Source organism: Manis pentadactyla, chromosome 3 (assembly GCF_030020395.1).
Source record: "Manis pentadactyla isolate mManPen7 chromosome 3, mManPen7.hap1, whole genome shotgun sequence".
NCBI lineage: Eukaryota > Metazoa > Chordata > Mammalia > Pholidota > Manidae > Manis > Manis pentadactyla.
In genome coordinates, this window is record NC_080021.1 from 129,769,822 (window position 1) to 129,782,567 (window position 12,746).

General features: G+C 49.0%; 1 long non-coding RNA gene across 1 annotated transcript; it reads left to right on the forward strand.

Annotated features, from left to right (window-relative positions):
* The first annotated feature begins 9,295 nt into the window (after positions 1 to 9,295).
* Positions 9,296 to 11,165, forward strand: LOC130683174 (uncharacterized). Its single transcript, XR_008996789.1, has 3 exons — positions 9,296 to 9,557; positions 10,703 to 10,750; positions 10,845 to 11,165. It is a non-coding gene; the product is annotated as an uncharacterized LOC130683174 (long non-coding RNA).
* The last annotated feature ends 1,581 nt before the right edge of the window (positions 11,166 to 12,746 follow it).

Below are 12,746 nucleotides of genomic sequence, written 5' to 3' on the forward strand. Positions count from 1 at the left end.
TCTGAGTGTGCAGCCTTCCTAGGTTCCGGGCTTCATTTGGGGGTCCCAGTTACAGTTCTCCAGCACCTGTGGGCCAAGCTTGTCCTGTTCCCATGGTGCCATGGTCAGTCAGGCCTTCCCGGAGCGGCCAGCTCCTCTATCCACATAAAAAACATTGGTGGCATTTTATCTATTGTTTCTGGAGTCATGGGAAGTATATCCCCCCTCCTCCTCTTTGCCCTACCCTGCTTCTGCCCTCCTCCTTCACAACATCTCTTTCTAGGTCCTTCCAGGATGATCCAGAATTTGGAATCCATGGCAAAGACCCCTTCCTGTTTCTGTCTCCTTGTAGGTGACCTTTGACACCTGGCCCTTTGTGAAGCTGGCTGACCCCTGCAGTCATCACTGGAGTCCTGCCTAAGACATGCCCTGCTCTTGGGCACGCCATGGTCCCTTGTACCGAGCCACTGGGAAGGGATCCCCCAGCATGGCCAGTGTGCCACGAAGCAGCCTGTCTACCCTGAGGCCTCGACGTTCTTTGGCTTCAGTGACTCTGGGAGTCTTCGCCCCCACCCAGAGGTGCCTCTGCTCCAGGCTGGGCCTTATCATTGACACCACGCCATCTGAGATGGGGGGCCCAGGTGCTATGTCCTGTGTCACCTGTTCTTCTGCCCTCTCATTTTCTAGGATCCATGATTCTGAGACTTGACACAGTTGAGCCCTCTGGTCTGTGGCCCTTCCCGTTGGTCATCTGCTGTCCGGTCACAAAGACCTTCAGGGATCTGTGGAGAACACAAGGTTGTAACCAGGGGGAAGGGAACGCTGGTCCTGCCATGCCCAGCCTGCCTGGTCAGCTGAAGAATAGCCCAGCACTGCAGAGCAGGTGGTAGGGCTCCAGGATGAGCCTGAAGCAGGTGTGCAGAGGTGGCCCATGGGAGTCACTCGTCCTGGGGGAGTGAGCAGGGACCTGGTCTGAATGTGTCACCCAGAATTCGTGTGCTGAAGTCCTACCCCCAGGTGGGGTCCCTGAGAGGCAATTAGGCAAGGAGGGAGGGCCCTGTGATGGGATCAATGCCCTGAAAAAAGGGATTCCAGGGGCTCGTTGCCCTCCCACCACATGTCCACTGCCCAGATCAGGCCCTTGCCTGACCCTGCGGCCCGGGGCTCCCACTACCAGTTCCAGAACTTTGCTTGAGCCTCCAGCCCATGGTGCTTTCTTACAGCGGCTCCATCTGACTCAGAGGGACAGAAGGCATGGGCGCGATGGCATGTACAGGACTTGGTGGCCACTCAGGGCTGGTTGGTGAGGAAAGTGGGAGGTTCCAGACGATCCCCCAGTCTTGGGTGTGGGTAACCAGAAGGAGCAAAAGGGTAAGAGGAGACAATCTCCCCTAGCGGGAGGATGAAGGAGGCGTCCTGGGAGGTAGGGCCCGTGTCGCCTGCAGGGTTCCCGACGGGGAGCTTGATCAGAAAGGCTGCAAGGCCCTGGCTGAGGGCAAGGGGCCCCTCAACGCCCAGCTCCATGCCCCAGGTGGCAGGTGAATGGTCCCTGGGCAAAGCAGCTCCCCAAGGCCCCAGAGGCACTCTGGTGTGAGCCTAGCTGTGTTCCCAGCTGGGCCATGAGGGTGATTCATCCACAAGCAGGACAGACTGCTGGAGAGATGGATGGACAGAAATGACACCAGCCTGACCAGGTGCCGATAGAGGAGCACGGGTGAAAGCAGGCCACCAGATCCAGGTCAGGGAAGTTTCTGGATCACCTCTGGAGGTTGAGTGGGAATCAGGGAACCAGGACTGGCTGAGAAGGAGTGGGCTAGGGGAGGGGTGGGCTCCCGGGGCCTGAAGCTGGTGGGGCTCACGGCGCAGTGAGGAGGGAAGTCTGGAGCTGACCCCACTGCAAAGCAGGGCCACTGGCCAGCATCGCAGAAGGGTGGAGCAATCAACACAGACACTCAAGACTAAAAAGACCTCTGTATTACTTATTAAACAAACAGGACTCTATATGCATTATATGATTGCTTATCAAGTCATAAAGTCATAGTATAATCATTCAATGAAACATCCTAATAATGCTCATGTCACTGGATGAAGTTTCCAAATTACTGGCATCATCTCTGGTGTGCCCCAGCTGTCACTAACTGGTGCACATGTCTATGCCTAGGTTGGATGGACACAGTGGCACAGAGCCCTCTGTTGCCACTGCCCACCCTACTCTGGCCTGCGGCCCACTCATTCCCTGAGATCTGACCTCTGTGGCATTGACCAACCAGGTGAATGGAAAGTGTTTATTGGAAGGATTTATTTATCGGCTGGCTTATACTAATTCACCTTCAATCTGCAATCTGTCATTTGGCCAACTTTTATGACCCAGTCACTTGAAAGAACTTCTGGTTCAATGTGTTTTTCACTTTTGTTGTCATAGGACAGGTGTTGCGTTTGTATAAAATGTGTTCAGACAATGCAACAGTTTCTCCTTGGAAACCAGATTTCATTTTGCTTTGCTTCAGTTGATAACATCACAACCCTTCAGGGCTTCCATAGCTTCTGCTTCGTTTTCACAATGTGTTTTGTTCTACGTGTTCAGTCGTGTTGGCCATCCCTCGGGTTGATGCATTCGCTCTGACAGCTGGAGCTGTCTTCCGGTAAAGCAAGCTTCCAAGAAAAGCTGTCCTGTTCTGATGTTTAGGACTGTGGCTTCATGGTTTGGGCTGGAGGGAATCCACAAGGCTCAAGGTCACCCAACTGCCTGTGCAGGGCCAGCCCTCCAGCCGTGGTGTCATTTTCTATTTTCCATTCTTTTAATCCCTGTTTTTTACACATACTATTTAATTCTCTCTGAGGTGAACTTGATATATGGTGGTAAATATAAAGTTTATTGAGAAAATGATAAAGTGAGTTAGCTGATTTATAGTTTTTATTACATTTTTCAGAGATAAATGAAGTAGTGTTGTGGATGGTGCCAAATTCAACCACCCTAATATTTGCCAACTTCTGGCTGGAACTCCATGTTTTCCTACAGTGATTGCAGCACCCAGACAGGAGCAGGATCTGCATGTGAGTACCGCCCCCTGAGACCATGTTTTATGAGCACTGACCATAAATACCTTGGATTTCACATTTTAAGTACATGATTAAAATAATTTTTATACCAAAAGATCAAAGCTTCATTGGTTATGACTGAAATTTTTGTCTTGATTCACATATTTTCCGCAAAACTGTTCTCTGCATTCACTGCAAATGTAGATGATACACCTACACGATACTATCTTTTAAGTTGTATCACATGTATCATAGCTGAAAATGTTAATTATTTTTAACTACCCAGTAAAACTTAAAATTGCAATGGTGTTTTTTAAAATGTTAATTAGATTTATTAATATAATCTGATGAGCTTTTTCCTGGTGCTTTACTGTGTGTGACTCATTCACAATGTTTTACATGCTTTCTCATTAGAGGTCACAGATGGTGTGTATTTGAGCCAGGAACTTTCTTACCGCTCATTTTGATAAAATAAATGTTTGCACTTTCCACCTTCACTACAACTCTTGGTGACCTTTGCATCCAGCAACTGTATCACCAACAGGAAAAGTATGTCGTTTTCCTCTTAAAGTTAGCAGGTTTCACAGCAATGTGTTGCAAGTTCTCCAAGGCATAATAATATAAGGAGGGACTTATTTTTTACCTCTCTTTTCTCCTCAAAGTTAAGAAGGACTGTACATGGGTGGACGGGAGGCAAATGCAAAAGGACAGAGACCAACCAGCAAGGGAGCGGCAGTTTCCACATCTGGGTGCTGGAGGTGAAGGGACAAGGGCACCGGAGTGCAGGGCTGTGAATTCCCGCCCTGCCCAGAGCCTGCCGAGAGCAGGCCTGCTCAGCTCCAGAGCTACCCAAGATACCCTGATGGTGGGGGAAGTGGGTGCAGCTGGGGGAAGCAGCATGTTGGAAAGTTTGTATGGGGAACTGTTCCACCCCTTCAGCCCCTCCCCACTGCCACCTGCTCTGTGACTGCCCTCCCTGGCCCTGGAAATATCTGGAAGTGTGCTCCCTGCCGAAGACCCGGTGAGGGAGGCTGGAGGTAGGGACCGTGGCTCAGGGTGGGGGGGAGTGACACCAAAAGGTCACCTGCCCCCTTTCTCCATGCGACTTTAAGAACACTGGTGGCCAGGGGCACACCCTCCAGGCAGGAGACCCTATGGCCTTCTCCAGAGAAAGCCCAAAAGGAAAGCCCATTTGTGGAGAAATAGTCCAGGTGGCTCAACGTCACCCTGCTGGGAAGCCCCCAGGCTTCCCAATCAGAACTTCAGCACCTCTTTCTAAGATCAGGCAGCCAAGCTTCAGACATTTGAAGACACAAAGCTTGCAACAAAAGAGACAGAAACCAAACAAAACAGGAAAAAACAAGGAATTAGGTGAAAAGAGAAACAATGTAAAAATAAAGATAAAACTTCCTAAAAACTGTGATTTGTATTTTCAAAGAAATGAAGGAAAATACTGCTCCTAAGAAATGAAAGAAGAGAGCAAAAAAAAAAAAAAAGGATATTCACAGAACAAAGATAAATTTTGGAAACTAAAGAGTAAGAACACAGAAAAGCTTTGTGGAGATGATGGAAGGAGGCTGGGGGATACCTCCTAGGAAACAGACTTACAAAGAGAGTCAGAGGGAAAACAGGAGCGGGAAGGGAAGGTCACTAGATGGTGGATCCAGGAGGTGCAGCATCCGGACAGAGGGGCCCTGTGAGGAGGTGGGAGGAAACAGAGGGGGACATCATCACACAGATCATTTGTGAGCATCCCTAGACCAGAAGGGCTTGGGTTTCCAGTCTGAAAGATCCCACAAGTACCCTGAAAAATGGAAAGAAAAGATCTTCCCAGAGCTCAAAGCCTGGAATGTCAACACATCCAGAGCAGAAAGACGACGACAGCTCAGGGTAAGGGAAGAAGGGACCCTCTCTCAGCAGCATGGGTGCTCGTGGATGGTGCCACATGCCTCCCTGAGATTGCAGGCAGCTGCTGTCCAGCTGCGATCTGAGACCCAGCAAGGCAGGCGTCCAAGCGGGTGGGAAGTGCCCTTTCAGTCTTGCAAGCTCTTGAGGAGCTCCCTTTGTGGGTAACCCTTCTCAGGCTGCCATTAGAGGGTATGCTCCAGAAAATAAAGGCTGAAATCAAGAGAGAGAGGGACATGAGATCCAGGAGGTAAATCTTTTTTGGCATGAGATTATTTGCTAATTTCAAGAAAAATGAGTGGCTCATTTTTGCTGTTAATGACATAAATGTCAGATGCAAATATTACTTGAAAGTCATTAAAATTTGGAAGTAGCGAACACATATTTTATCAGGACACTAATCCCATCGTGGGTCCACCCTTATGACCCCAGCTAAACCCAATCACCTCCCAAAGGCCCACCTCCAAACACCATCCCACTGGGGGGCAGGGCTTCAACATGAGTCTTTTGGGGACACAGATCAGTTCACAGCACATATGCAGTCTTTAAAGAGGAGATAGTCCCAGGGCTGCGGTGCACCGCCTCTTTGGAGAGCAGTTCCTCATGCCACGTCCTGGCAAGTGTGTTCACAGATGTGTACAAGTGTCCTTATAGGAAGAGACACCAGACGGCTTGCTTCTTGAGGACACAGCTCTGAGAAGGCAGCTGCCTGTGGCCTGGGAGGGCTGTCACCAAGAACCAAATTTGCCAGCACCTTGATCTTGGACATCCAGCCTCCAAAACTGTGAGAAGTAAACCTCTCTTGTACAGTCATTCAGTGTTGGTATTTTGGGTAAGGCAGTGTATAATTGTAAAAGAGTGGGTAACAAAATGCCATCCACAGAAGCATGGGTGAACTGGGGATGTGTCTACAGTTGAACTCCCCATGTAGTTACATGAATACATCTCAAAATGGAACTTCTGTGCACAAGAAGACAAATCCCAAAAAGATGCGTTTAGTATGATGCAAATTATACAAAGTAAAATGGAAAGGGCCAATACAATGTGGACCATTGTTTATGGGTTTTTGCATGTGTAGTGTTTAGATTAACTTCAAGTATATGAACAAATTCCAAAACCAATAGTATAATGATTTTAACTGAAGTTCCATAAAGCATGTAAGATAAAATGAAGAGAAGGGACATATACTATTAAGTCTCTCCGTGAGGAAATGTCTCACCAGCATATAAACTTTTTTGTATTCTATTCAGTAAAGTTTTCTTCTTCCTTGGGCTGTAGGTTGCCTTTAGGATTTCCTATAGGCATTCTACGTATTTTTGTTGCTGTTACTTCTGCTATTATTAATGGAATCTTTCCCCCATTATAGCTTATACTCTGTGATCATTGTTTTATAGAAAAACTATTAATTTTTGTCCTTTAATCACTTAATGCACTGTAAAAATTTTAAGATGGTTCTCATATTTTGTTAAGTTACATTACTCCTTTATCTTCCAATTATGATATTTCTATTTCCTCTTTTTAAATAAGTATGCATCTCATTTCTGCTTTATTTTTTAATCTTTTGAATTCACCCAAACTTCCAGAAAAATATTAAATAATAGTGATGGAAAGCAATTTTTTTTGTTGTTTCTAATAAAAATGAGATATCTCTGAAGTATGACTTTGGTTGTTGCTCAAAGGTAAGCAATAAGCTCTTGTTCTTAGGTCTCTTAACACTTACTACTAGTAGGTATTAAGTATTTTAAAATTAATTTTGAGTATTGTGGGTAAAATTGTAACATTTCCAGATTATCTCTCCTGGCTTTGGTGCATTTGCATATCCTCAGCGATGGAGAAAAGTTCATCTGCATATCAATAGGCAATTAGCTGGGCAAGGAGGGCATGTCTGAACCTGAGAGGTTAAGGGGAGGGGCTTGCTTGCTTGCTTGCTTCTTCTGAAGCAGGGGAGAGACAGCGCTGGACTGCAGTTTGTAAGCAATAAATGGGCTTTAAATTTATTTCTCCCTTTGACTGATTTTGGTTTTAAGAGGTATTTTGCCCTGGGATTTCCTCTACTCGGTCTTACAGGTATTAAGTAAAACATGCTTTCACTAGACTTTTCATGACAACATATTAACAGAATCTTTTTAAGATTATGATATGGTAAGTGCACAATTTGGCCACTAGATGGTGCTGTGCCCCATTTTTTGGATCCCCTAGCACTGACTGTAAAGGTTAAACCTTTCAAATTTAATACAATCTTCAAACTATTGTACTTCCAACTTCCTTCAAAGTGACTCTAAGAATAAGCTTTAAAAGGTAATTCTTTTCTCCCCTTGATTTAGTCAGTTTCTTGGGGGTATAATTTACACATAATCAAATTCACAATTTTTAAGTGTACAATCCAAAGAGCTCTGACAAATCCCCGCAGTTCACCCATAGCTGTAAGAGTATCTCCTTCATGCAATACTCTCCCCATACCTTTTGTAGTCAGCCCTCTCCGCCCGCCCCCCTCCCCGAACTACCAGCCCCTGGAAACCTCTAATCAGCTTTTGTCACTAGATTGTCCTTTTCTGTCATTTCCTGTACACGGAACCACCCAGTGTGTGACCTGTCGTGTCTGGCTCCTTTCCCCTACCATCACACTTTCAGGGTTCATCCATGTTGCCAGGTGATCCTGTAATTGTTTCTTTTTATTGGGCAACAACATTCCACTGTTCGGATATGTGACAATTTGCTTATCCATTCTCCAGCTGATGGACACTTGGGTTATTTCTAGCTTATGGCTGTTATGAATAGAGCTGCTATTTCATGACAAGTCTATGTGTTGCCATGTATTTTCATCTCTTTTGAGTAGATACATAGCAGTGGAATTGCTGAGTCAAATGATCCGTATATGCTTGTAAGTCCAGGGAGAGGAAATCCCAGGGCAAAATACCTCTAAAACTGAAATCAGTCAAAGGAAGAAATAGTTTAAAATCTGTTAGGCAGGAAAATAGGTATGAGCGGGGTGGAAAGAGAACAAGGTCAGTAAAGCCCCCTAGAAAGGGCTCAGTTAACCAGTTAAAACTAGAAAGCCAGAAAAGACTCGGAGTTACAGTTAATCAGTTAAAGCTCAAAAAGTCAAGAGCAACTTGGCCTTGAAAGTTTGAATATTTGCCAGATAAGGAAAACTATCTGAGCACAGCCCATGCCTTCATTGTGCCAATTAGATCATTGTAAGATTTACTCTAGCCTGCTAAAAGGCCCACCTATAAACAGCATAACAAAGACAGGGAATCCCATCTTAAAGCTAAAATTGCATTTTGAAAAAAAAACCCAGGAAGTTTAAGAAGAAAGATTCTTAATACACTCTTTAGCAAACAAATAACTCTGCCCACCTTGGAGGAAGGGTAGACAGTCTTGATTGACACGCTAATTTTGCAGAATTACCTAGAGGTCTGACTGATAGGAAACTTAATGTCTCATCAGAGATACTTGAGACCACTTAACAAGCCCACACCCTAGCTCTTTGTCACATTCCTGAAAAATCCTTAAAAGGGGGAGCCCCCAACCTCTCAGGGTGCTCCTCTCTCTGAGGTCGCCCGCACTTTCTACGTTTGTAACCTTTCAATCTTAAAACTCTCTCTCCAACATCTGAGAGCGCTCCTCTCTCTGAGGTTGCCTGCACTTCTTTCTAAGTAACTTTGAATAAAACTTTTGCTCTGCTTCATTACTGTGTCTCTGCCCTTCAATTCTTTGTCATAGCTGGGACAAGAACCGAGGAAAATACAAAGCGCCTCTCCCCCAACAAATCCATTTATTGCTTACAAACTGCAGTGTGGGGCCCTCTCTCCTGCTCCAGCAGAGCAAAACCGGCACCTCCCTCCCCTCTCAGGTAAAGATAAGCCCTCCCGTTGCCCAGGTAATTACCCATTGGTATGGAGATGAACTTCTCTCCACCCCTGAGGATACGCAAATGCACTAAAGCCAGGCGAGATACTCTGGAAATGTTACAATTTTACCCACAATACCCAAAGTTAATTTTATATTATTTAATACCTACTAGTAGTAAGTGCGGTCAGCTGACAGAATTGGTTAATCAAAAACAAACCAGCTAGATCTAGGAAAATAACGATGACAAAACAGAAAACGGTTTCTAACCAGTATGAACCAACTTGATCTGGGTTGGGGAACAGTAACCTGCAGTTACCCCAGAGCACGTTAGCGTTCCACAAGTCGCACGGCTGGGTGTCATGGCAGGTCTGGGGCAGACCATCTGAGGGCGCCCTAAAGGGAGGGCGTCACCCTATTTCCCGGAAATCCCCTCCCTATTTTGAGAAAACCCCACCTATCCTGATGAATATTCCACCCCCTGCTTAGAGTCCAGATCAGACCCCGCACCCGACCCGGGCAGGGCTGCGCTCCTGTGGCGCCCGCCCCCTCGCTCCCAGGGTCTGTGCTTTGCTTTATTAAACTGCTCTGCTTGTACCTGCCCGACCTGCTCGTGATTCTTCCTCCATCAGTGTCAAGAGCCCTCTCCCGGGCTGAGGCGGCCTGCGGGCGGCCCTCCCTGGCCCGGCCTGCCCCCGAGGCGGCAGAAGGACGGCTGCCAAGCCGGGCACTTTCTGACCCTCAGGCCTGTGAACACGCTTGCCCGCTGTGGCAGGTGGCAGGTAGGCCTGACCTCAAGATTGTCCCGGATGATGTGGTGGACCCTGGGGACCCTTATGAGGGCAGGAGGTGGAGGGAAGGAGGTCGGAGAGTAGAAGGAGCGGCCGTACCGGCTCTGTGGGTGGGGGTGGGGGTGGGCCCCCCTGGGCCCCCCCCCCGCCAGACCTGAGGAATGCCTGCGGCTTTCAGAGGCTGGAGGAGGCTCCGGAGGGAAGCGGCCCTGCCCCAGGCCCTGGTTCTGGGCCCCTGGGCTCGCGTCAGGCCTCCACCCCACAGGCCGTGGGGCAATAGGTGTCTGGTTTGGAGGCGCTGACCTTGGGGTAACTGCCACAGCAGCCCCAGGAAATGCACGCCCCCACCGTGTTGAGGACAGGTGGTGAGTGTGGACGTGATCAGGGTGTGTGTTGACTTGTTAGAAATCACAGCCTGTACAAAAACGACCGCCATGCCGGCCGCTCCGTGAGCCCCGGCCCTGCGTGTGACCCGTAGTAGGATGGGTGTGGGGCCATTCGAGCCCTGCCTTGGTGCCTGCGACCCCGGGGCGAGGGGCATCTTAACTGAATCTCCAGCTCCTGGCGGTGGGAAGAGTTGTTGCCATTTTGCTCCGTTCATGAAACTGCCCTTCTTGGCGGTTTTTACTTTGAGTTTTAGGGATTCCATACCACACTGCCTGAAAATCAGGATTAGTGTGGATTCCTCGCTTTGAAGAAGTCATGAGGAATTAATCTCACTAAAGAATACAGCAAGGCTGAGGCACGTTGCTGAAGTCTCCCTAACCCTCTGGAATCCAGACAGAGCCAGACCCATCTGCCGAGCTGGCCTCGCTCAGGGGTGGCCCTTGTTCAGTAGGATCCATCTTGAGGGGATTTCTGAGGGCCTGGGGAAATGGTCTGGCTGTGGTCTGGCCCTTGTTTCTTGGAGAGTCTGTCTGTCTGTCTTGTTTCCTTTCTTCTTCTGTCAAACTGTGTGTCCCTCTTGTGCTGCGTCTTATGCTCGACGCTTTGGTGCACAGGAGACACGTGGGTATTTCTCTTGCTCCCTCCAGCCTCTCTCCCTCCCTCCCTCCCTGAGTGGCCACCTCCCTGCCCTCCAGTCTGTCTTCACTTCCCTTTGCCTCATTTTGCTTTGGTTTTGTTTCGTCTTGCAGGCTGGGACTGTGTTTGGAAGCCATCATCAAGTACCTGGAGATAAATAGGTGTGCAAGTGCCAGCCGTCTATCCTCCATGTGTAAATGTCTCTGGGCCTGAGGGCTGCTGTGGACTGACATGGTCTGCTTTGCTCTGTGGCAGGTGTGGTCCGTGGAGGAGCTGGCCACCGAGGACAGCTGGGGCTACGACCACCCTGACTCTGCCACAGAAGCCCATGGCCAGACCCAGTGCATGCAGGGCCCTGAGGAGGGATTCACTGAACTGTGCTTGGCCATTCACAGTATGACTGACCCAGCTTTTGGAGAAAACAATTTTCCCAGGGCTGGGATGAAACCAGGCTCCACCCTTGAAACATGATGTTAAGGGTCTCCCTCTTCTAGTTCATTCTGCCAGGGCTGCTCAGAGCAGCTGTATGTGTGCACGTATGTGAGTGGATGCATGTGTGGATACGTGTGTGCAGAAACAGGTGTGCATATGTGAAAGGACAGTGTGGACATGTGTGCATGTGTGTGTGCATGTGCGGGTTGGCCCTCACTGGACTTTCCCATCTCTTGGTCCCACAACCTGTGAACAAGCTCCATCTGTGTCCCCCCTTCTTGGCTTGTAGCTGGTCATCTCCCAAGGAACTCTCTGCTTTGTCCCGTGGCTCCTCTGGCGTGGAAAAGCTACCACCCAGGTCTCTCCACGGATGTGTCAGTCTTCCTGTGACAGCATGGGTGGATGTCACCGTTGGTCAGAGAAGAGCCCAGGACCACAACGATTGAAGTCACAGGAAATTTGCTGTCACCAACCTCTAGCAGTGGTGCCCAGCAGTCTGGTGTCCGGGTGCACAGCCCCACAGAGGGACTAGGAGCCGCTGTAACCCACCGCCCAGTTCTCATTCCAGGCGGGAATTCACCTCTGGGGCAGGACAGCCTTACCACTGGGGTGGATGCTCCAATTTAGAACAGAGGCCAGAGACTCACACAATTTTAAATGCCTCCCTCCCAGATGCACAGGCTGTCCTGTCCTGAATCCCGCTCAGGACAGTGTCGCGCCTGAGAGGCTCATGTGCTGTTAGCTTGGTGCTTGGAGCCGCCCCATCTAAGTTGACAGGTGAGCTGAGGGCAGCTGTGTCTGGAACCCCCGCCCTCCCCAGACCCTGACGGCTCTCTGCCTTCCCTGGAAACAAATATGTCCGTGGACCTCAGGGAATAAATTAGACTGCCTAATGTGCTTCTGAAATTTGAGGTAAATGCCACTATTTTAAATTGCACATGAGTATATTCAGACCAAAATTGTGGGAGACTTTCCCCAAGTATCACACCCCTCGAGTTCAGGAGTGACTTTCTAAATTAGAGTCCCACAGTTCAGGGTGGAGATACCCTTGCCCCCAGCTGAACCTTTACAGGATTTAAGAAATTGTCAACATAGCATTAGACTGGACATTCTCCTGAACACCCAAGAAACCTGCAAAATGTGCCCCCATCCCATTAGTTGAGCTGTGGGGGGATCATGCAGCCAGCCCCTGCCCTGGGGGGACAGAGATGGGGTGGGCAGCTGGCCTCAGCCTCAGATTGTCCCCTGGGTGTGACCTGAGCAGCTGCCACAAAAGCAGCTTGCTAGGGGTCACCGTGTTACTTCTGCTTAGTTTGGCCCAGTTTCCAGCAATAAAAGTTCCATTAGAACATGGGCTGTACACGGGGTGATGTTGCAGCATGACAGCTGGGGCCCTGGGGCCCGTGGCAGCCGGCTTTGCCTTGCCACGTGCTCTGTACAAGCCTCTCACTGCAGACCAGCCCTGGGCTTCAGGTGGCTTCCCGGCTGCGCCGTCTGACGTTGATGTCTGCAGTCTTGCTCAGGGGAGGGAAAGCCCAGGTCAGACCCTTCTGGCCATCTCTGCGCCTAGTGGTGAGGCTGCACACAGGAGGAGGTGACCAATGGAGAGGGTGCTCCATCACCCCAGAGAGCATCCCCAGGCTTGGCTGCATGGCCCCTCACCTGTCTACCATCAGCTTGAGGGAAAAGCCCCTAAATTTACTCACACCGTTCTTATTGCCTCTG